Genomic DNA, 23,670 nt, shown 5'->3' on the forward strand with positions numbered 1-23,670 from the left:
AGGGACCTCAGTTTGCTGAGATAACATATATGCTTTTCTCGAAGGACAAATTGAAAATATAAACTGCCAACTGCCTTTCGCAAGGGACATTTATCCCTCCTTTGGGACAATTGATAATCTTTTTGGCACAGAGATTTACCTTTTCTTTTATCATAGATCACAAGAGATGTCTCTGTGTGATTTGCTACATTTTGTAAGTGACTGTTTAGTTGGAAGTCACTGTTGAATTTAATGGAACTAACAAAGTTCCGACACTCACTTAAAACATTGACTTTGAAGTGATACCAAGGGAATAATGTGGAGAAATACATTCCAGTTCACCCCGGTCTTTTAAAAAAATAAAATAAATGGTGATTTAATTTAAGCATTTCTCCCCCAAGAGGCCAAGCATAGAGTGCCTGTATATGCCAACCTTGCACACTGCTTGTAAAGGACATTTAAAATCTAAGTGAGGGAAATAAAGATTTAGATGGAACATTTAACATGAAACCAAGGCACAGCTACACACCATTGCATTATACGTGATGCGAAAAAGCCAAAGCTGATTTGAGTTTTAAAGGCAACAGCAACCAAAGTATACTCGCAATGTCTAGCTTGACTGCTCAGAATATCTGTGAAGAATTGTGCCAGAAGGTGTTCAACTCCCAGATAGACTTGGTATGCAGGATATTGTACTGTTTTGCGCCCCCAAGGCCCAAATTTCAAGTTAATAATTTCTCCAGGACAAGTGTCAAGCTAGGACATGGCCATGTCACTACTGAACCCAGGTTCTATTTCAACAACAGCACCAGGGAATCCTGAATACCTGTCTCTAAATGCAAACTGACAGTGTTTGCACTTACTTTAAAAAAAGGATAACACGGGTGGGCAAACACCTTCAAACTTCAATCATCGGAACAAAGCTAGACTACTATGATGACTGATCTGCTCGCCCCTGCAATAAAAATCATGTAGCAGGGGAATATATGGGCTGTTGCTATTGACATCGTCTTCAAACAGAAACAGTGGGTGTGACATTGAAATATACAGGAAGGGCTCTAAAGTATGTCACCTAGCTTTTGATAACCAACAGAGGAGCAAGGACAGCATGGATGCTTTGTGTGAAATTAACATAACAGAATAAGCACCATAAGTTTAGCAAGAGAACAGCTTGGGGAGTGCAATAGCAATAATGGTCCCAGGGGAAGCAATAAAAAAAAATGCACTAATGGTTGGTTCTAATACCAAATAAAATCCAAATTGGCTTGGACAGCAAGACATTCCACACAAATACAAAAGCACAAAAAATTGGAAGTGTATGCATGGTCGGTTGTGAGCTGAAAACAGGGACGAATATCTTACCTTTACATTTTTAATTTATTATTTATATATTTATTCATGATTGTCACTGCCTTCAAAGGCAATGAAATGTGCCCTTTGCATTTGACCCATCCGAATTACTTAGAAGTAGTGGGCAGCCATATTTTGCTGCCCAGGGGCCAACTCCAATTCTGAGATTAGTGCCTGGTCAAGGGCAACGGCAGGAGCCGATCATTGCTTCATGTTTTTTTAAGGTAAAGGTGAAATAATGGTAAAGACAAACTGGACTCTGGGCTCCTATCACGGAGCTGGGATTTTGGATTTGCATTTGAGTCAGAGAGAAGAGAGAAGAGTGCTTGTGACTGGCTCACCAACACAGCAGCAGCACACCGTTTTTCTGTATTTCTTCATAATTTCTCAAGAACTGCCAGATATCCTTCTGTAAAACACACTGCCATGGGGTTCTTTAAAACTCTCTGAACTTGGGTTAAATCTGCCAATCTGGCAATACTGCACATAAAGATGAATTAATCCATGCAGATATGGCTGCTTAAAAGCTTAGAAATACACATAGATTTACGACACATTTAATTCCAAGCTTTATTTTATATCTGTTCCTCATGGCTACTAATGAACCCACTAACGAACCAAATGATTCATGTTAAAATGATAAACTTTTATTTGAATTCTTTAAAATGATATAACAAAAGCAATGGTACTTCATGAAACCCAATTAATAAAAAAAGTACTGATTTACCAGGGTCATAGACTATTTGCATAATTGCCCCACTTGTTAATCAGGGAAAGGCTGAGAGTAGTGAAACATTTTCCGCATAAGGTTTTAGCCAACAGCATTTCAAACTCAGGGTCCACACTGTAATACAGTATATTCACTTGCAAGCCATTAACTGCTTTCTACACTTCAAGTCTACACTACTACATTACAGCCAATGGGAGGACAGGTACATGCTGTATCTCTTTCATGACAGCTGGTAACCAGTTACAGACTGGCGAGTACCTGGAAGATGATTATAGTAAGCAGTATAGTAAAAGAGTAACCTGAGGGACCCTGGCACGTTAAACCCACCCTGCCCTGCGGTCGGGAAAAGGCAATTGTGTTCTACTGCTGCGGACCCCCAGTCATAATATTCGGGACAATGTCAACTCAGACTTGCCATGTCAACGCTAGATGGGTTAGCCTCCTAACCCTTTTCAACTCTGCAAATACAGAGCTAGCTAAATTGAAGTTTTGTTCTATATAACTGCTTATAATTGGATGCCTAATACATATGCTGAATGATTGTTTTACCCACAGAAAAAGTAATTGGGGAATCTTCACTGAGGCTGACTTGAGGTGGATTGAGCTAATGATGACTCCTTCTTGGCCTTAACTCCTGAAGTTCTGACAGAAACGCTTCAGGGACTGCTGAACCAGATAGAATACTACCTGCTGAGCAAAGAGAAATGGGTGTAAGCTGAAGTGTAATGAAGTGTCAAGACAGTAAAAGAATACATAAAATTTGCACTGCTTAACACAACATTCTGCTCAGCTGTGGATGCCTTAAAGACAGAGCTATACGCATTTCCCAGTGATTTGCAGAATTTGCACAACTCTACAGAAGTTCACGATGTTCCTCACATGCTGCAACCTGGTCTGCCTCTACCTTCCTCCTCTTCATGCTCTTCTGTATCCCCATATGCATAATCACTTGTGACTTAAATAATCAGGGAATATACACTCACTGATCACTTTATTAGGTAGACCTGTATACCAGCTTGTTAATATTTAATCAGCCAATCTTGTGGCACCAACTAAATGCATGTAAGCTTGCAGATGTGGTCAAGAGGTTAAGCTGTTCTTCAGACCACATGTCAGAATGGGGAAGAAATGTGATCTAAATGACTTTGACTGTAGAATGATTGTTGGTGCCAGACAGGGTGGATCTCAGAAACTGTTGTCACACACAACAGTCTTTAGAGTTAGCAGAGAATGGTGAGGGCAGAAACACATTGTTAATGAGAGAGGTCAGAGGAGAAGGGCCAGACTGGTTGAAGCTGACAGAAAGGTGACAGTAATGCAAATAACCATGTATTACAACAACAAGTGGCATGCAGAAAAGCATATCTGAACACACAACGCGTCAAAGCTCTAAGTGGATAGCCTACAGTAGCTAGTATAGTCTAAAAAATACCAAAGAAAGTGCTCAGTGAGTGTACATGCATATGTACAACCTATTCAGGCATAGCACTGCCATAAAAGCTGCATTGGAGTTATTTGAAGTGTATTTTCTGGCTATACTCTCAAACTTCTCAGTACCCCAGGACCATCCATCATAATGCTGGCAGGCCATCAGAAATATATGTATCTAAGAAATGCTTCATAAGGATCATAAAGACACACATAGCACTTCCAATCAGTAGTGATATAGTTATATTTATACATTGTGATGTCACTTTCAGAACGGCAAACATAACAGATTAATTCAGACATTTCTCATCACTATAGTCTCTCTGGAGACCAATTCACTCTAATAACTGCCACACGTGTGTAATCCGTACAATTCAAGTTTAAACGCATAGTATGCTGGATTTTTGCATTGAAAATACTCTAAAACAACCATGTTCAGTCATTACGATGATACATTGGCAACTTGTGTCTGTGTTCACATCTGCCCAATACCTAGCTTGTTTCTGGTCATGGCCCAGGGGTACTGTATCTGCTTTACTGCATACAGCCAGTAGAAGAAGGAGGAGGATCGTAGGAGAAGATGTGAATTAATTGCAACCATTTTTATTTGAAATTTGAATTTGCGCATAACAAAATGTATGAAATTAAAAAAACACCAAAATATTGCAAGAAAGTTTTTACGCTTGGCCGAGGTGGAAAAGTTGGCATATTATTCAGAGAAGATGTGAAAAAGGGTGATGGAAACCGACGGAAACAGATTTTTCAAATCAATGATGACGTGACATGGACCTATGTCATATGCTTCCACTCCAGAAAGCCCAAAAATGCTGAGCTGGCCGAGACACCCTCCCCCAGATCTCTGGCCCCAGCTGGCAGTCTTTTGATTATGGAATGTTGTTGCATGTTCTTCAGAACATTCGCAAATCAGTAGTGTGAAACACTCACTGATTCGCATTTTCTTTTGATGACTTTCCAGAAATTCGCTTGACATTTGCGAAACGTTTCGATGGAAATTTAGCGAGTGCTTCGTTAGCTGGGTTTGCAAGTGATAACCTTGGTGGCTAACGCTTAAACACATGGCTGCGTTAACATTAGGCTGGCTGGCCATGATAGATGGGTCCTCCTGAAAAGGAGTACTGCGTATTGATCATGAGCAGTGAGCTCATGCCAAAATCCAAAAGACTGCCAGATGTTCCAGAAGACTTGAGAAGTCTGAAGAAAATAAAAGTGACAATGAATTTATGTGTTTATGTGCTTAGAATTGTGCCATGCTTTTATGGTGCTGTGCTAGAAGTGGCTAGCATGGGTCCATTCCATCAGCACTAAAGTTTAGCTAAAGCTAGCTACCCCGTTGCTCTTGTATGATAATTATTATTGACTACAGCTATTACTATATGAAATCCTGCATAGTGTGCCTTTAAAGCTGAAAAAAGCACTTATAATCTTGACAATGTTATTGTACTTTACACAATGCCTAGGTCTGGATAATGTCTCCCGACAGATGGGGCAAACATTGCTGAACAGACTTTTAAACTTTAACCTCTTTTAATGGATCACTAAGTCTCTCCATTGCTAACATCATCTATCTTAAAGATATTTGCAAAAGGGAAGAGTGCTTCTCTAAACAGCTAGCATTAATTCCGAAATAACATATTTTACAGCAATTATGTAAGTGCAAATGAGATGTAATCAGAGCCAACTGTCCATAAAAAGCATTCATTATGTATCAGGATGCCATTATGCACAAAAGGCTTAATGTGATAATAGCTTTTCACACACCCTGAAGGGCTTCTTGTATGGATTTTCAATTACAGTGGTTTGTCTCAGGAACCACAAAAGATGCTTATCCTGTGAGCTAAACAAACACAAATGAAAATGGACAGAGACGGGATGTCAGCATTGAGGGCTCACCCCTGAATTACAAATGCAATGCCAGGGTTTGTTTCGCAAACAGCGGCTTACCGTACACACTAGAGCTTTGTTCACACATGGATAGCTATGAGAAACATATTGGTGGGGTTCAAACTCAGGTCTCCAGGGGGTGAAACGGGGGGAAAGATGAGGCAAGACATCCATGCCATCACACCTGCATGCCACTCCCCGGCTGCCATACCTGTGATGCACTGCCCTGTCTATCAAGGCCATATGCCTCCACTTTTGACAACAATGTAATGACAAGAATCTGGCAAGACCTACAGTGGAAGAGGCAGCTGCACTAGCCAGTACACAAAAGATGAACTCACCATTAGCGTAAGACAGCCTCAGGAGCGTATCACTACACATGCTGTCTTTTTAATAGAGGGGTCAGGAGGATGTCCTGCTAATGTCTCTCTAAGAAAACAGAAGACAGGGCTGGAGATAATTTGGATCTGTCCTTCAATCATTCTAGCTTCACCATATGGTACATTCTCATTATGCTATCACCAAATTTTGCATGGGGATATTTCAATTCACAGCACATTGCACACCACTTTGGCTTCACACATGCTGCAATGATGTCATCAGAGAGGCTTGTGTAACAACAACAGTATTTCCTTTATTTTGCTTGATTAACAAGTGTGTAAATTATCAGAGTTTTATGCAAACTGGCAAAAAACACCAGTTTCTCAGGTTAGGATGTAAATAATAAGAGGTCAATTCAGTAAAATCAATTGAATGCTGTAAAATAAAGGCTACATAAAGGCGATATTCTTCATTAATGTCATAAGGTGTCCTTTAACTGCATCCTGAGCTTCTCTTCAATCCATAATCAAAAAGCAATGATGTACAGGAGCCTCAGGCCAAATTGACTTCAGCTACTTATGAAACTGGTGCAGGCAGACGGGTCTCACTGGGAAACCCCCTCTGGGTAATTATGTGTCCCTAGCACAGTTGGCAATAGAGGTGTTATGAAGAAGGAACGACCAACTGATGGTCATAAATAACCTAGTTAGGATTCTCGACCGTGGGGTGCATCACTGCACTGTAGAAGACTTCATCGGTCCAAAATGACAGCAGCCTGAAAATATTGTAGCCTGCTAGTTTTCTGCCCGTAACATTTTCCCATCCTTCTTATCAATGATCACAAAACTACTCCACACTGATTAATTACCTGCCGGCTTTTTCGAATTGTACACTCACTCATTTCACAAAAGAAAGGTTGCATCTTGATTGTCTTTAACACTATTAACCTCACTGACAAGCGGCGTGTGAACTGAACAGCAGTGCATATTCTGTACTCAGGAACGTAGCTCATCTCAGTCTTGCTAAAATAAGAATGGGAGTGAATCCTGTATCCAAGAACCAAGTTTTTTAGACCTGGACACACTACTGTCCCAGGTATTCAGGTTTCAGAGGACCCATGAAGACAGCCCTGTTGGGTCGTATTTTAGCTGGATGCGCTATAAGAGCCTCACCCTCCAAAGGTAGTTTAATTCTTGAGCTACCAGGATCTGAGGGCTGCAGAAATAGCATAAGAATATGAATATTCAGGACATCATCCTTCCAAAGCTCCAGATACCAAGTCAAACCAATTCTGGCCCAGGGGAACAAGGCAATAAAGCTTATCCCCCTCACAGTGAACATCATCTTTTTGTGCTAAACATGATGATACATTTTTCAACTCTCGCAGAATGTTGTGGGGTTTCATGAATATGTCTGAGGAGCAAGGGCAGATGTCAGAGGGACTGCAAGGAGTGGGGTGAAAAGCTCCTGTAACAGCTCTGCAGTGTTTTTGCCCCCGGCTTTGACCTAGAGCTACAGGCTATACTCCATTAGGAAGGTAATGGCTGACTCTACACTGTCATCTCTGCAGTTTTCCAGCAGCTGGATCAGTGTTTCTGCAAAACACTCTTTTTGTGCAGGAGCACAGCTTCAAAAGCACCCACAGATTTGGGGCATTCTATGCAACATTTGTATCATTTGGCAATTCCTGCTGGCATTCCTTTATTTAATTGTTTTGTGATCACTTTACTAAAAAAATATAATAAACATACTTTATATAATAAACATCAGACTACTCCGGCTGATCTGCATTGTTGGCAGTACAGATGGAGGTAGACTTAGTGAGCACTTTATTAGGTACTCATTACACTTATTTTTTAGATGTATTCAAAGTACAATAGGTAAGATTTTTGTGTTTAAACATTGTTACAAGACCATTCCCTTCCTATCATTGAAAAACCCTCAGTGACATATTGACATACAATAATTCAAGCGCATTGGTTGAAAATTGGTTCTAATTGCCACAGCCAATGGCATGTGGGGGATGGGGGCAGTTTGTTAACAGGAGTCTGAAATTACCTATTGTACCTTTAAGTCTTCTGTGGCTGTAGTCTAACCACTTAGAACTTTGATGCCTTGTGTGTTCAGAGATGCTCTTCTGCATACCATTGTTGTAATGTGTGGTTATTTGCGTTTCTGTGACCTTCTTATCAGCTTTGACCAGGCTGTCCATTCTCCTATGACGTCTCTCATTAACAAGGCATTTCTGCCTGCAGAACTGTTGCTCACTGGATGTTTTTTGAGACTGTGAAAATCCCAGGAGATCAGTTTTTGAGATACTCAAACCAACCTGTCTGGCACCAGCAATCATCCCACGGTAAAAGTCACTTAGATCACGTTTTTTTCTCCATTCTGATAGTTGATGTGAACATTACCTGAGGCTCCTGGCCTGTATCTGCATTATTTTATGCATTGCACTGCTGCAACACGATTGGCTGATAAGATAATTGCATTAATAAGTAGGTGTACAGGTGTTCTGAATAAAGTGCTCAGTGAGTGTAAATGAAAAGTCATCGAGCTCTCCAAGTTTATAGCATGAATTGGCATTTATTACAATACTTTCATTTAGCAGATGATTATTGCTAAAACATTCTGAAATCATACATTGATATACATAATGATTGTTGTCTTATCAAATAATGATAATTGTTTTGTGAGCACTGCTGAGCTGCAATTCAATCTGCGTATGTCAAGTAATAAGATTATAAGGCTGCACAGATTAAAACAGTTACAGAAGGACTGTAGGCAACCAACAGTAATAACAATTCCCCAACCAAAAGCGGTTGCAACGGTCTCTTATGCCGAACCTCTGCAATACAGAAACATCAGGAAAGCCAAGGAAGGAAATACACAGTTGTAACACGGTAAGCTGCAAGCACACTACCTTACATGTTTGAGGCTAGACACTGGAGGGATGGGTAAGGTGAACTGTTTCATTTTGGAACAATTTTAAAAACAATGTCTTTCTCATGAAAGTATCAAACAATAGGCTATGTATTTTTACTTTGAAAGTTTACAATATGTTATTCACTGAAATTATTGCACAGATAATCATTCAAGAAACAGGAAGGCAACAAACCTTTCTTTCAACACCACCACACCCCCTCTCTCCCTTGAATATGCCAACATATTTAATTTGAATGCCATGACTCACTGGGCAAATATTTTAAGCAAAGGACTTCATTCTCTGCATCTGATTCCATTGAGGTCACTTCCCTTGAGATGTCTTTTCTGAAAAACATTTAAAAATGGATCCCACAGATGAAAAAACTGGCTTGTGAACAACTTCTTTGCTCAATAACAAACATGCCAAAAGGCCAGAGAATGAAATAGTACATACGATTTATGTATGAAATGTGCATAAATTAATTATATGGGACAATGAAGATGTCCAGTGAGATCCAGCTGTCCTGAGGATCGCCTATGACATAATCACAGTCACACAAAGTACATACAAACCCACTTAATTCAAGTATTTGGACAGTGGACAATGTCTGTTATTTTGGCTGGAATTAAACAATGTCTTTTCATTCAAGTGCAAGCGGTCACCTTTAATTTCGGGGTATATACATCCATATTGGAAGATCCATGCAGGAATTACATCCCTTTTTATACATAGTCCCCCCATTTAAGGGGACCAAAAGTAATTTGACAAATGGCTTCTCAGCTGTTTCTAATTAGGCAGGTGTATTCAATCACTTCCTTAATACAGGTATAGGAAAGCTTTCAGTATCCTGTCTTGATTCTAGGCCTTTGTTTGCCTTTAGTCTGTTATTGGACCAGAATTATGGTAACAAAAGTCATTATGAGGGTGACAAATAAGAAAGCTATAGGCTAACCAATAGTCTTGGATCGTTGCCTTGCTGTAGGATGAAGCACCATCCAATGAGTTTGGAGGCATTTGAACTTGAGCAGATGCTGCTGTACAATTCAGAATTCATTCTGCTGCTTCTATCAGCAGTTACATTATCAAAGAAGGCATGTTGGCCAGAACCTGTTGCAGCCATACATAACACCCCAATCACGTTTTGCAGATGAGAGGGGTGCTTTGGTTCTTGGGCCGTTCATTTTAGCCATCACTCTGTTACAAGTCAATTTTGGTCTCATCTGTCCACAAGACCTGTTTCCATTTCTATTTAAAGGCAATCAAAAGCCTAGCATCAGGACTAGATCATGAAAAATATCTTATAAGGAAGCAATTGAATCCACCAGGCTAATCAGAAACAGCTGAGAAGCCAACTGTCCAATTACTTTTGGTCCCCTTAGATGGAGGGACTATAGATAAAAAGGGATGGAATTCCGCCATGAATTATCTGATATGGATGTAAATACCCAAAAATTAAAGATGACAATCTACACTTTAACCACATATTCATTGTTTAATTTCAAATGGACTGCACTGTATATACCAAGGACAATAGGTACAATGCCTTCATCCAGTGAAACCTTTTTATTGCTGGAGATACTGCAAATGATATCATAAGATGATATCATATGTCTTTATTGCACATACTGATATCATATCACTATGTAATAAAAATAGACACTTTGTGTATGCTATAATACACACATATCTAAGAAAATGGAAGTAAATGTACTCTACTTCAAAAATTTGGTTGACCTTCAGGGAAATAAACATGTGACTTGAAGCTCAACAATAGCTTGTTGGATCTGTACAAAGCAGCACAAAGCCTTCATGAAAAAATGATGAAGCACCATGGAGAACAGAGAGGGCATGATTTGATGCAAGCTGTGACTCACCGCCTGTCACATTCCTACTTTTCTTAAGGCCCACTCAGTCCTGAGCGTATTCAGTTTTTGGCCCAATCTAAAATGCCATACACCTGGACAGCTGGAGAATGAATGTGTGCTCTATTATATCAGTTGCTGTGTTTAGTCGGGACATTTCCTAGCGCCATTCCTGCTAGCATGGGCTCCACTCTGTCAGGCTCCTGACACTTAATGACGAACAAAAGAGGAGATGATATCTCACTAAAAGGCAGGACAAGGAGCACACATCAGTGCATCCATGGGCTGCTCCGCTAACCAACCACAAATTATTCGAATAAATATTGACACCTTAATGACACCTTGGCGTAGCTCAAACAACATTGTCATTCATCAACATAAGGTAATGATACACCCCCCAATTTAGCTGTGTGGCCTCCATATCCCTGCCCATCTGCAGTGATTGAGGACAGCGCACTGGATCACACACACAACAGCTATAAAAAGGAGAAATAGAACCCAGACTTTAAAAGGAAATTTCAAAAGGAGTATCAGTTTCACAATATTCTGCTTTCTGGCACATTTCAGATGCCCTTGGGTGGAAGTCAATAGGCAGGAGGCTTTTTCTGTATCCGCCTCAAAGCATCTGTTTTGCACCAGCAAAACGGTGGACTGAAAGCATTATCTGGACAATAACATTAAATCTGACTGAGCCACTGAGCTGAAGCCTATAGTGATGAGAATGGGAGAGCTATCTGCAATGATGTGGTGTGTTAAATAGGGAATAAAACAAATCTATGCAAGATGGCAGGATATAACAAAGCACAAATGGAGCAAAACCTTCCCACTGGAACTGTGGTTGTTTACTTCAGTTTTTTAGAATATGAGGTTCTTACAGCTCTCTGAATATAAATTTCACTGTTTTCCCAAAATATGGAAGCCCTGTTTAAGAGAGTGCAGAACCACCAATTATTTTCACTCCACCAGCTCAAATATGAAATGATTTCTCTATCGAAGGTCTTGTTCAGTAGGGCCAATGGCAGACACTCAACTGAATTTGCTCTTAGAAAGGCCCATTGGTGGAAAACAGGGCAAACCACACCATGACTTACCCAAAGTTTGTGCCTGCAGAATGTTCATATTTAGCTTGGTACATCTGTTGCAGACAGGATTATGAGATCAGGAAATGCCACCCCACTTGCAGTGCGTTACAGTGGTTTTGTGTTTCTTTTGGCACTGCTGGGTGGTGGCAGATTTTTAGTTTTTTTCCACAGCAATTACTTGTTGTTTGCATAACCACCACCAGATGGCATATGAGAGTATTTTAATCCAGAGCGGCCTGAAATATTTGCAGGTTCTGATAGTAAGGGGGCAGCAGTACCCTTTTTCATCATGAGGAGTTTGCATTATCATTATAGAGCCAAAAGTTTCTGGAAGTAAATACAGTATCAAAATACTTGGCAGAAGGAAACAGACATTTGAATCATAGCTGTATTGTTTCTATTTATATACAACTCGGGTGAAATTTCAGTCTCTTTTTCTCAGAATGCAGGCAACCCTGGTGGAAAATCCAGCTATGACCAGTGTTTGAAATGATAAACTACCAGCAGTTTCAAAATATAGCTTTAGCTGGTCAAACCATGTTGAGTATGGAGCAGGGGGCACTGGTGTAGCACCCTCTTGGCCAGCAGGTCGGCGAATGCAAAATGGCGAGGAACATTTTACAGGCAATGCATTTTATGCAAACATACACTGCCACCGGTTTCAGCCTATAAAAGAAGTTGCAAAGCTTCCTTTTGAGCTTTTGCGCACCTCCGATAAGGATCTGTTCAACTCCGTAAATGCATCAGCAGCTCATTATGAAGACAGATTGTCAGCCAGGTATAATGTTGTTCAGAAACACCAGCAAACTGAACGCCTCTCAAATCATACACAAACCCACAAAATCACCAGTCCATCTTGCCTAGTGTCTCCAATGTTGCTGCAACAGTAAAAAAAATAAAATTATTGGAAGAACATCACAAGACAAACAAACCACAGTGCAAAAGAAAAAGTTGAGATAGTAAATGCTAGAAGTCAGCTTTTTTTTGCTCAGGGTCGAGAGCCAATAAGGAATCCATAAGAGTTTGGATGAAAGTTAGGATGAAAGTTCCATATCAACCCATGAGGGGCGCAAATTATCAGCCGTGTTGTCAACCCAGTATAAAAGTCTATGAACGTTACAAGACCAGTAATAGTTTAGAAAAGTTGGCAATGCCAGTCCACTGGGATCCCGGGAGAGCTGTAACACTGAGCTGATCTCCTAATGCACAGATTTTTGTTGCCCCATAGAAAATAAGTTATGAATTGATCAAGTGATCTAAAAAAAAGACTGCTTAATGAGGACAGGGGTGTGTTGTATAAATGTATAAAAACCCACCAAGGACAATGGAAGACCAGCCAGCCCTATCTATATATCAAAATCAAGTTTATACCTCTCAATGAGAGGTGAGACATTTTTTGAAAATATTTGTCTGATTGTGTCCATTTTGATAAAAAAACTATTTTTAAAATCCTGTGGTACACTTCAAGGGGTTCAATACTATAAGAGGGAAGACTGTCTTCCCAGCATGAATCCTATTTGAGCGGCTAAAATTAAGCTTGATAATACCTGCTGTAGACGTTGGGCTAAGTTCTTTGACAGGATCTTTAGGTCCACATTTAAAAGGGAAATGGCCCTGTAGCTACCACAGAGGATCTTTATCACTCTTGAGCAGAGTGTGAGCAATCACGCTCAGAAAAGGACTTATTGTACATTATCTGAAGGGCTGGGGCAATAATTTATAAAATTCAACAGTAAGCCCATCAGGGCCCGGAGTTTTCCAGTTCTATAGCGACTTCATTGCCTCCTGTTCCTCTGTGGTGGAAATTGGGTTGCCCAACCCCTCGCCCAAATCGCCAGGTAATCTTGTGGAAATAATTTTCTCCATCATAAAGTCACTTGTTCCCCATTTCAAAACACTACCATTCAAAATGCCACACCCATGGACCTCATTGCTTAATTGTCGACTCATCAATCAGTATGTATGCACTATAAAAAGACCACAGGTGAGTACCTTTTTACAACAACAATGGTTGTTGTGAGAGTGAGAAGGGGAGGAAGAGTAAGAGGTAGAGGTAGAGCTGGAATGGGAGGAGAAGGACAAGGAAGAAGACAACTTTCTGATTAAATGTTAGTTGAGCATGTTAACCATGGGTTGACAATGAGAGAGGCAAGACAGAGAACTTCATGAGTCAGAGCATCTGAGCGATGTTCTGCTGGGAAACCCTGGCTCTGGGCATTCATGTGCCACCTACCTAAACATCATTGCAGATGAGGTACACCCCTTCATGGCAACAGTATTGCCCAATGGCAGTGGTTTCTTACAGCAGGATAATGTGCCCTGCCATCATGCGCAAAAGTTTTGGGAATGTTTTGAGGAACATGAGGAAGAGTTGGCCTCAAAATTCCCCCGATTTCAATCTGATCAAGCATCTGTGGGATGTGCTGGAACAACAAGTCCGATCCATGGTGCCAGATACCACAGGGCATTAGGCATAATGTTTTGGCTCATCTGTGTACTTATCAGCTGAAGATTGCAAGGGATGGATCAGGCATGCACAAAGGTTTTTTCCCCAGTGTATAGCATGAGAGGACATATGGTGTGACAAGAATATGTGCCAAATGAAGTATAGACGGTAGATGAAATAAAGCATGTACCTGTTTTCTTTTTCACTGTAAATATCAATTTTAATGTATTAGAGTATAGAAACTTTGGTTTCTGGTTTTCATTTGTATTGGCTGGATGCCAATAAAACCTTCACTGCAAAATGTCTATGACTTGTACCTGTTGCATATACTGTGGTGCATTTCATACAATGAAGGTGTGCCATTCTGCTTTGTAATAAAAATAAATAAAAGCTACACTATTAATCAAAAAACAAAGCAACTCTTTAACAAAGTACAAAACAAAACAAAAACTTGAGAGCACAACATTACTTACTGCTTCAGAGACTGAGAAAAAATAGTGCATCTACTGTAAAGTCACTGGTGTTTAGTGTTTTTTAGATCATTGTGCTATGATTGACAGAATATTCTTGTTGTAAGAAATACTGGGGATTTATCAAATTATTTTATTTTGAGACATGTTTGCAGTGTTTTGGTAGTTGTGGTACATTTTGGGCATGAAATGAACTGTTGTGCCAAGCTGCATTGTTGGTGCAGAGAGTTGTATGCAGAGTTTTGAAAAAGTGAACTCAAGTTTTGAACAATGCTTGTTAGCAATTGTAAATATTGTAATAATATTGCATGTAACCACTGTCCATAATTGTATTAAGAGTTAATTGATTGTATTTTTTTTGAGTGTACAAGATCATACACTTAAAGTGAAACTAGGAAGAAAGAATAAGCTACAGGCAATTTCTGCAATTTCTTTAAGGACACTGTGACCTCATTACATTTCAAGTTGCATGCTGCAACAAAAAGAAAATGGAAAAAGACAAACAGCAAAGGTACATTTATAAACATCAGCCTCAAGGTACAAAGCAACCTACATTCAGGTTATGCAACCTGAGGCATTTGTCATCTGGAAATAAACTGCTTCAACCTGAGGGAGGAGATACTTTCACTTGGCTTGTGCTGTGCAGTCCAACATGCTGCTGCCCCAGCACCTGTGTGGGACCTGACTAGGCATCTGGCCCTGGCTCAGTTGGGGTTGGTCTACTGAGTTTGCTGCCTGCATTATCTTTCACTCAGAACCCTGTGAGAAGCAATGGTGAGATACATTTGAGAGCATTGATTATAACACAGCAGCAGGCAGACAGAAAATAAGTCAGATTAGCATAAAGTTCATAAAAACTTTAAAAAAAAAACTTTTTCAGATCAGTAGATATCTTCCTATTTTTCAAATCTCTTTACCTTCAGAACACAGAGCTCCATCAACCTCTGCATGCACACTGAATCAAATTCTGAGTCAATTTGGAGCCTCAGCTGTGTAGAGCAAAAAGAAGAACAAAAAAGTTATTGTGTTGTGCATTGCACTTCCCTATCCCAATTGTATATGGATGGATGGGTGGTTGGATAGAATAAATGGTAATTCATACTTGTAAACAGCTCAAGATTTGCTGTCCATGGCAAATCCCCCAGTGGATTTATCATCAGCTCATCGTCTCTTCTTCGACTACCAAATCCTCCAGAGACATCAGCGTTTCAGGAAAAATGTTGTTTCCGCAGAGCAAGGTTGTGAAATGTGCTGTTCTAAAGCCATTGACACTCACCTGAATAAACAAATAACTTAAATCACTAAGCATCAGTTAATTGGAATTAGACTGCATGTAGATTTACTGTGAGCATGACTTATTCTTCTACAGAAGTGAGAAGTTCCATTTCATTTTAAAAAGCTATGTTCCTGTGGTTCATGCTTCCTGTATGAAGCTAAACTCTCAAAATAGAAAGCATGCAGGCATTTTGAAGAGGTTTAGTTGTTGTTCAACTTAACATCGGAATAGGCAAGACGTGTATTATTGTTGATGCCAGACGTTGGTGGTTCCATCATCACAGACAAAGCTGCCCTTCAGGGATTTTCAAGCACTACAGAGTTACAGATACCAGTGGAATGAACAAAAGACATCCAGTGCGCAGCTGTGTGTGAAAACACTTTGTTAATGAGAGAGAGGTAAGAGGAGAATGGGCAGACTCGTTAAAGTGAACAGAAATAACAGCTGTTGCCATTGCAGTGGTGTACAGAATGCACAATGTGTCAAACCTTCAATTGTCTGGTGTTCTTAAAAACATCATCTTTTTGCCCTGCCTCCTTCGGAATAGGCCTAGGAAGTCTGACGTAACACAGAGCAAAACCTTTGCCCATAAATGGATTTCTGGATCAAAGCAGAATTTCTCTATGGAAAAAAAAGAAAAGTTTCACATAACAGTCTCTGTGACAGTCTGAGTGTGACACTCACTCAAATGGCACTGGATACACTGAATTCCAATGCTGTTTTTCAAATGAAATTATTATTTTACAAATAAAAAGTGAACACTGCTGTTCATGTTGTATACTGTATGTCACCACTATCAGTTCTGTGACAAGACTTTGCAGGCTCACCAAAGCTACCATTAGCCAGCAATGAAATTTAAAGTGACAAGTCAAATAATTTGAGTAACCAAGAACACCAACAATAACAACAATTAAATATATTTTCAGTGATATATACAATTGTGCAAAGTAGGATTCTTTCATTTATTACACTAGTTGTTTCTTATTTTGTTTAACAATGACAAAAATAGACTCTTAAGCAATCAGCCGGCTAGGTAAGTTAGGTAGTGAATGCTCACTTTTCAATTCCTCAGTCTCCATGTACAGTACCTACAGCTCAAACCTGAATGGCTGCATTACCATATCAGAATCAGTTATTCAGTTCCACAGAATCTCTACAGAGTCATCTGAGTGATTGATTTCCTTTGATTCAGAATAAAATATTTAATATTTCTGTCATATTTTCAACCTAATGGTATTTAGCTGCAGAACTGTTTGTGTTCCCCCTGCGTCATGCATAAAATAAATAATTTTCCAGCCTGACTTTGGGTGTTTCCGTCAGCAATGATCAATTTTGTAAATGTTAAGTAATGCTACCCACAATTTCAGCTTAATTGAATGAAAAGCCCATATAATCAAAATTGTTCTAATATTTTTGGGGGATGTTGTTATGTGGTGCTTACCCTTTAGAATACATCTAGCTGATGGATAAAACGTGTCCTTGAATCTTTGCCGCAAAATTCCAGACAGGCAAGTGAACTGTCATGATTAACAGCCTGCAACAGGACTACAGGATTTGAGTGTGTTATGACACCAGGTATTGTTTCCATTTTATTGATTGCGAGCTGCTAATAGTCTGGAATTTTAAATTAGTTGATCAAGAATGATTACTTGTGTAACTGTCGAGTGCAACTGTAGCAACCTGCCTGTGGAATTAGACACAGTTCAATAGCTAAATAATGTACACCTGCAGAAGCATAGCGATATTTAGTAAAAAATAATGGAATCCTAAAACCTTGCACAGTAGGTTTTTGCATTAAAACAGATGATAGGCAAAAGTGGAGCAGGATTAACATCAGAGGCCCACAGTGGCATTAATGATGAATTTCAGATCCAGCACTCTCCCAAAGGAGACACTCTATATTTTATGATTCTGTTGGCTGAGCCACATTGGAGGGGGTGTGACTGAAAGGATGAGGACGTTACTTTGTTCCTACTGTGTCATTACTATGAAAATGTTTGCCTTTATCTGTATTATAATGAATTCCATTCATTTTATGTGGGGATGGTCCTTTTTAGTGTGTTCTTTAAGAACATGCCATGAAGTTGCCATGACATACGTACATGCCAATTACTGAGTAAATGAAGGAACGCGAGAATAACGCTGTAGGTCTTTTCTCATACATTTAAAGGTCACATGCAGTCTTCAGTAATTTCAATGACATGGTCTGAATATAGCCAGGTAAGTTTGACATTGAAATCTGCTTTACAAGAGACCTGGGGAAGAGGGCATCATGTACTCAGTTAGATTAAAAGAAAAACATCAATTCTATATGAAAAATGCATAGACATACGTACAATTTCTACTTTAATCTGGAATTGAACAAGCAGGAGCTCAGTTTTTTTTTTTCTGGATGATTAAGGAAGTACCATGAAGAGGCGGTAACATATTTTAAAGCTTTAGTTAAAACTATATACTATAACCTATAGTAGCATTCTTGTCATGTGCTTGTTGACAGAACATTCACATTATTACCTCTGTGCATGGAATTAAGAAGAGCACAATGAACATGTTTGTTGGGCTGTATTTTAATTATGTGATATGTGAACATTCAGTTCACAAATTGTGTGACATTTTTGCAACACTGCTTGTTTTATCACATAGCACACTAAAGTACAAGCCTCAAAATTGTTCCCTTTGTGTAAATTTAGAGGAAAACCCAGGTTTTGCATAATGCATTTTTGTTTGGTGGTTAGAGCATTTGTCTATTGAATAGCCTTAGGTTTTGCAGGTGAGCTCAGTCTTAGAGGTGTTAACCTATTTATTTGTCATTGTTAATGTCAAATGTCAAAAGTCTAATAAATACCTAATAAAGTGCTCACTGAGTGTATATTTTGCCAGTGCTAATTTATTGGTGATATGGAAATATAGCAAAATATCATAATTTTCCAGCATATACAAAGTGTTTTTTATTGATTTATTTTTTCTTTAAATAATGAGATAAAAGCGACTGCTAAGTGACTGTGGTTTAATGTAATTTTACTCTGACTTAATCCACTGAGACAAAAAAGTGATATTGGAAATATGGAAATTTGTGTGTTTTAAATCAATGACACATTGAGGAATGCCTTTACTAGGCCCAGTGCACTTATATCTCATAACATAACTATAAACATAAATCATAGGCTGTTTTCTTCCAGCAAGGTGTTGGGTATTTTGGCCATTTTAAAATTGTTGTATATCATTTATTTATCTATATATATTCATTTTTGTTTCTGAAATGCACATTCATGTGCACATTCACTAGGCTTAATCTGTGTCTATATTGTTTCAATAAAATACATTTGTATACAATCAGTTGCCAACACATAGTATACGTGTTCATAATGATAAGATAGGAGATGGATTTCACCATGGTAACCATGTCAAATTGATTGGAATACTGCTTCTGTGTATTTTCACACAATAGCTTTTTAACATAGCATTATTTTGCAAATGTTATCTATGCATGCAGCACACTGAATTTAAGTTCATGTGATGCCTTTTTGTCCAGGAAGTTTTTGAGAGTCTGGTGGATTATTATTATTATTATTATTATTATTATTATTATTATTATTATTATTATTATTATTATTAGGAAAATACACAAGGTTACCTGCCTACACACACCTTAACTGTCTGGCCTCAAATAAGTAGAGGAGTAAAGACTTAGCGACATCTAGAGGTGGTATAAATAGGATCACAGAAACTTTATGGAGATTTATGGAGGCTGTAATCCTACAATCAGATCCCCTTTAGTGAGATGAACTAATGAGCTAAGATATTCTTTAGCCTTTCAGTGTAGCGCTATTGCTTCATCCATATAGTACAATAAATACATTGTGTACATACATTCATTTATTGACCTCTCTTGTCAATAAAGCAAACAGTATGATAATACCATCACGATTGCTCAGCTCATTATTATGTGATTGCCCCACCAAAACAACTGGGCAGTTGAAGGGCTAATTTTGAGAAACATATGTTTGTACTTCTACATTTTAACATTGAATTTACTGTGGGGATTTCATGACATGAAACAGAGATATACTTATTCCTGTCTTGTCTGAAAAGTGCTTTTCCCCAAATACATTTTCTGGTATTTTGCAACATTATGAAGTTTCTCTCTAGACGAGACAAACATCTGATATGCTAGTGAGTTATCTTCATACACACACTGAGAATATCAAATTAGGATCCACAATTATGGCACCATAAATGAAGTGAGATCTTCCCCCAAGGGTTCTACTTTTTTTTTTAACAATATATTTATTCATTTTCTGTTTGCAAATAAGATCAAATACAATCAGCAAACTATGTCAAGTACAGCAAACTTCTCCCTCCCACCCACCCCCAGCCCTAACACTTAATTAGACTTAACAAAAATAATAAATAATAATAATACTAAAAGCAAAACAAAGTATATTTATATTAAAAAAAGTAAATAAAAATAAAAATAATAATAGTAAAAAATAAATAAAATAAAGGGTGTTTCTCGATCAATGTAGTGACATCACCCTACTCCCTCCGATCCTGTTCCTGCTGCAACATGTTAGACACATTTATATCATGTCTTAAGAAACATTTAAGGGTATCCATACATCATCAAAAACATTCTGTTTACGTCTAACAATATACGTTATCTTTTCCATTGACATGCTTGACGCCATTTCTTTAATCCACATTCCAATTCTGGGCCCATCAGCATTTTTCCAGTTAAGAGCAATTATACGTTTAGCTTGTAATATACACATGTCTATGAGTTTAAACTCTTTGCTTTGTAAGTGTGGGTTGGGAGGATATATACCCAGAATAAAAAGCTTAGGATCTAGAGGTCATTTCTTTGATAGGATTTGATCAATTAAAGTTACAACATCTTGCCAGAAGGATTTCACTTTCACACATTCCCATATACAGTGGTACAGAGTCCCTCTTATCTCATTACACTTGATACAGGTGTCAGGAATGTTATCATTAAACTTGTGCAATTTAACAGGAGTTATATATGTACGCATCAGCCATTTATACTGAATAAGTTTCAAGCTACTGTTGACTGACTGTCCCTGAGCCTCCTTACATGCCACTCTCCAATCTTCTAAAGATATTTCCTCCTCTATATCCTCCTTCCATAGTCCTATTGAAACATAATCCTTGGATTCTGAGGATTCTGAGGATGCTGCCACAAAGCTGTCATCCAGAGATGAAATTAAACCTTTATCATAACAATGTCCTGTAAGTGCTACCTCTAATGGAGAGATGACAGGTATATCTAATGAATGGTTTTGAGATGCGGAAATAAAACTCCTAAGTTGAAGATATTTGAAAAAGTCCTTTTTGGGTATGTTATATTTGGTTGATATTTCTGCAAAAGACATAAGCACTTCGTCTTCACTGTACATATCCTGAACTTTCCTTAATCCTTTTTCAGCCCATATCGGAATAACTATCTGCCTTTCAACTAAACATTGCACCAAATGAATTTAGAAAGACATTAATTTGCAATTTCAAACTGAGCATAAGTTGCACGTTAGATGTCTGAATCTTGTCCATTTGACTAAAATCAAAACACAATCGCAGCAATATGTATCAAAATCTGATGTCTATGAGCAATTCTCAAAAATGTATCAGCAGTTCACCCTTTGAATATTATAGTATCATACTATCTTTCATTGAATAAAGCTACCCTAACGTGTCAGGCTTATACTGTGCATCTCCACTATAAGCCTAGTCAAACAAGTGTTTTATCTTATCAAGATCTCTTAGATCTCACAGCACCAAACCCAGTTCTGCTTGAGTACTGAGGCATACCTGATGGTTGTCCCTGTATGGGTTATCGCACGGTGAGGCTACTCCTGGGCTCAGATGTTACATTTATTTATTTAACCTTTATTTAACCAGGTAAAGTGTTTGAGAACACATTCTCATTTACAACACTGACCTGGCCAAGAAGGCATGTGTTAATCAAAATACGCAAACATTCTTAAAAAGTGCATAATGATAATAATTAAAAGAAGGATTAAAATAAGGACACAGAAAATTGCATAAAATTAGGTACTGAACAAGGCAATCAACAATTGAAATGAAATGGGGATTAGCAGGTGCAGTTATCAGTCAATATGTTTTATAAAAGTATATTAAAGAAGGACAAGGGTGTGTTGAGATTGAGAGAGTTTGAGGGGAGTTTGAAAATTGTTGTTCCAGTCTTGCGCAGCAGATAAATGAAATGAATGATGGCCAAACATTGTTGTGGCTTTGGGGACGACCAGGGTGATAAAATAGGTTAATCTAAGGTTGTAAGATTAATGTAAGAAGATGCAGAGAGGTAGGGAGGTGTGATGTGTAAAAGTGTTTTGTAAACAAATAGATGCCAATGAATGAGCCTTCTTGTGTGGGGTTGGCCAGCCAACAAGGGAGTATAAAGTGCAGTGGTGTGTAGTGAAAGAAGCAATAAAGTGGATGGCAGAGTGATAAAGTACATTGAGTTGGCTCAGCAATGTACTAGAAGCAGTACAGTAAATAATGTTGCAGTAATCAAGAATGGGAAGTATTGACATCTTATATATTGACATGTAACAGTGTGAGCGAATGACATTTTGGCATGGAAGAGTAGACAGAGTCTGGCCTTAACTTGTCTCCTAAGGTACTGATGTGAGTTTGAAATGTGAGTGAAGAATCTAAGCAGACGCTGATATTTTTATATGAGGTAAAAATTCTAGGGGTGATTTCAGGTATGTTGTCCAAAAATGTATTTCTTTTTTGTGAAGACCATGCCTTTGAATTTCTCAGTGTTAAGTTTGAGGTATAAATCAGTGAAAGCATTGAGATTATACCTGGTGGGAGAAGAAACAATTTTAAAGAGATTAAGGGCATGAAACTGTTGTAGAACTAAATCAGGAGGATTAAGCATGAAGTCTCCAAGAAGGACAAATTCAAATGTGGAAATGTGGGGGGCCATGAGTTCACTTAATGTGATAAGAGCAGAGACAGGAGGTCACACAGCCACCAACTGATAGGGACAAAATTATTGGAGAGTTTTATGCTCAGAATAAGGGAATCAAATTGCTTTATATAGACTTGGATACCATAACAGGTCAAACGGTCTTTGACATAAATAACTATTCCATCCCCTCTAGAGGATCTATCTTGATGGAAAACATTAAAACCCTTTACGTGAACTACAGTATTACTGACAGATTTACTTAACCATGTTTCAGATTCAGGGTTTGTGCCTCCATACGTCATGTATGGTAAAAGGCTTCATACTTTATAAAAATAACAGCTGATGAGGCAATGTTGATCTCAAATAAACGATCAGTTATATAAGTTCAAAGACTCGCCTGTGGCAGTAAGTGCTTACACGGAACAGAGAAATACTTTGTTGTGTTTGTTAGTCTAATAGAAAGATCTGAAATAAATGCCCTATCCTAGTATCATTGTCCTTTTCTTGGATGTTCTCAATTCATTGTACACAAATTCCTTCTGAATGAAGTATCACAATCAAAATAAATGGTTAAAAATAGAATGGTCAGAAGATGTCTGTTGACTGATAGTGTCTGTGAATGATATTTTACACTCAAGATCAAGTATCTCCACAGAAATTCACATATGTACAGAACAAAACTCTCTGCAGAAGCAGAAAACACAAGCAAACGACCTTCAAAACTATGTGTCTCATGCTGTGACACACCCCTGAGAGGATAGAAGTGCTGGACACAGGGAGACTAAAGATAATAACCTAAAGTAATAAATTGAAAGGAAATAACCCAACTCGTGTTTAGCTTTTATGCTGGCTGGTTTTTCAGCTGGCTGGTGTCTTTGCTTCTCCTCGCCTGCAATTTCCCAGTGTCAGCCACCTACTGTGGAAGGAAGGAGACTTTTAA

This window comes from Conger conger, chromosome 3 (genome assembly GCF_963514075.1).
Source record: "Conger conger chromosome 3, fConCon1.1, whole genome shotgun sequence".
In the NCBI taxonomy this organism is placed as follows: domain Eukaryota; kingdom Metazoa; phylum Chordata; class Actinopteri; order Anguilliformes; family Congridae; genus Conger; species Conger conger.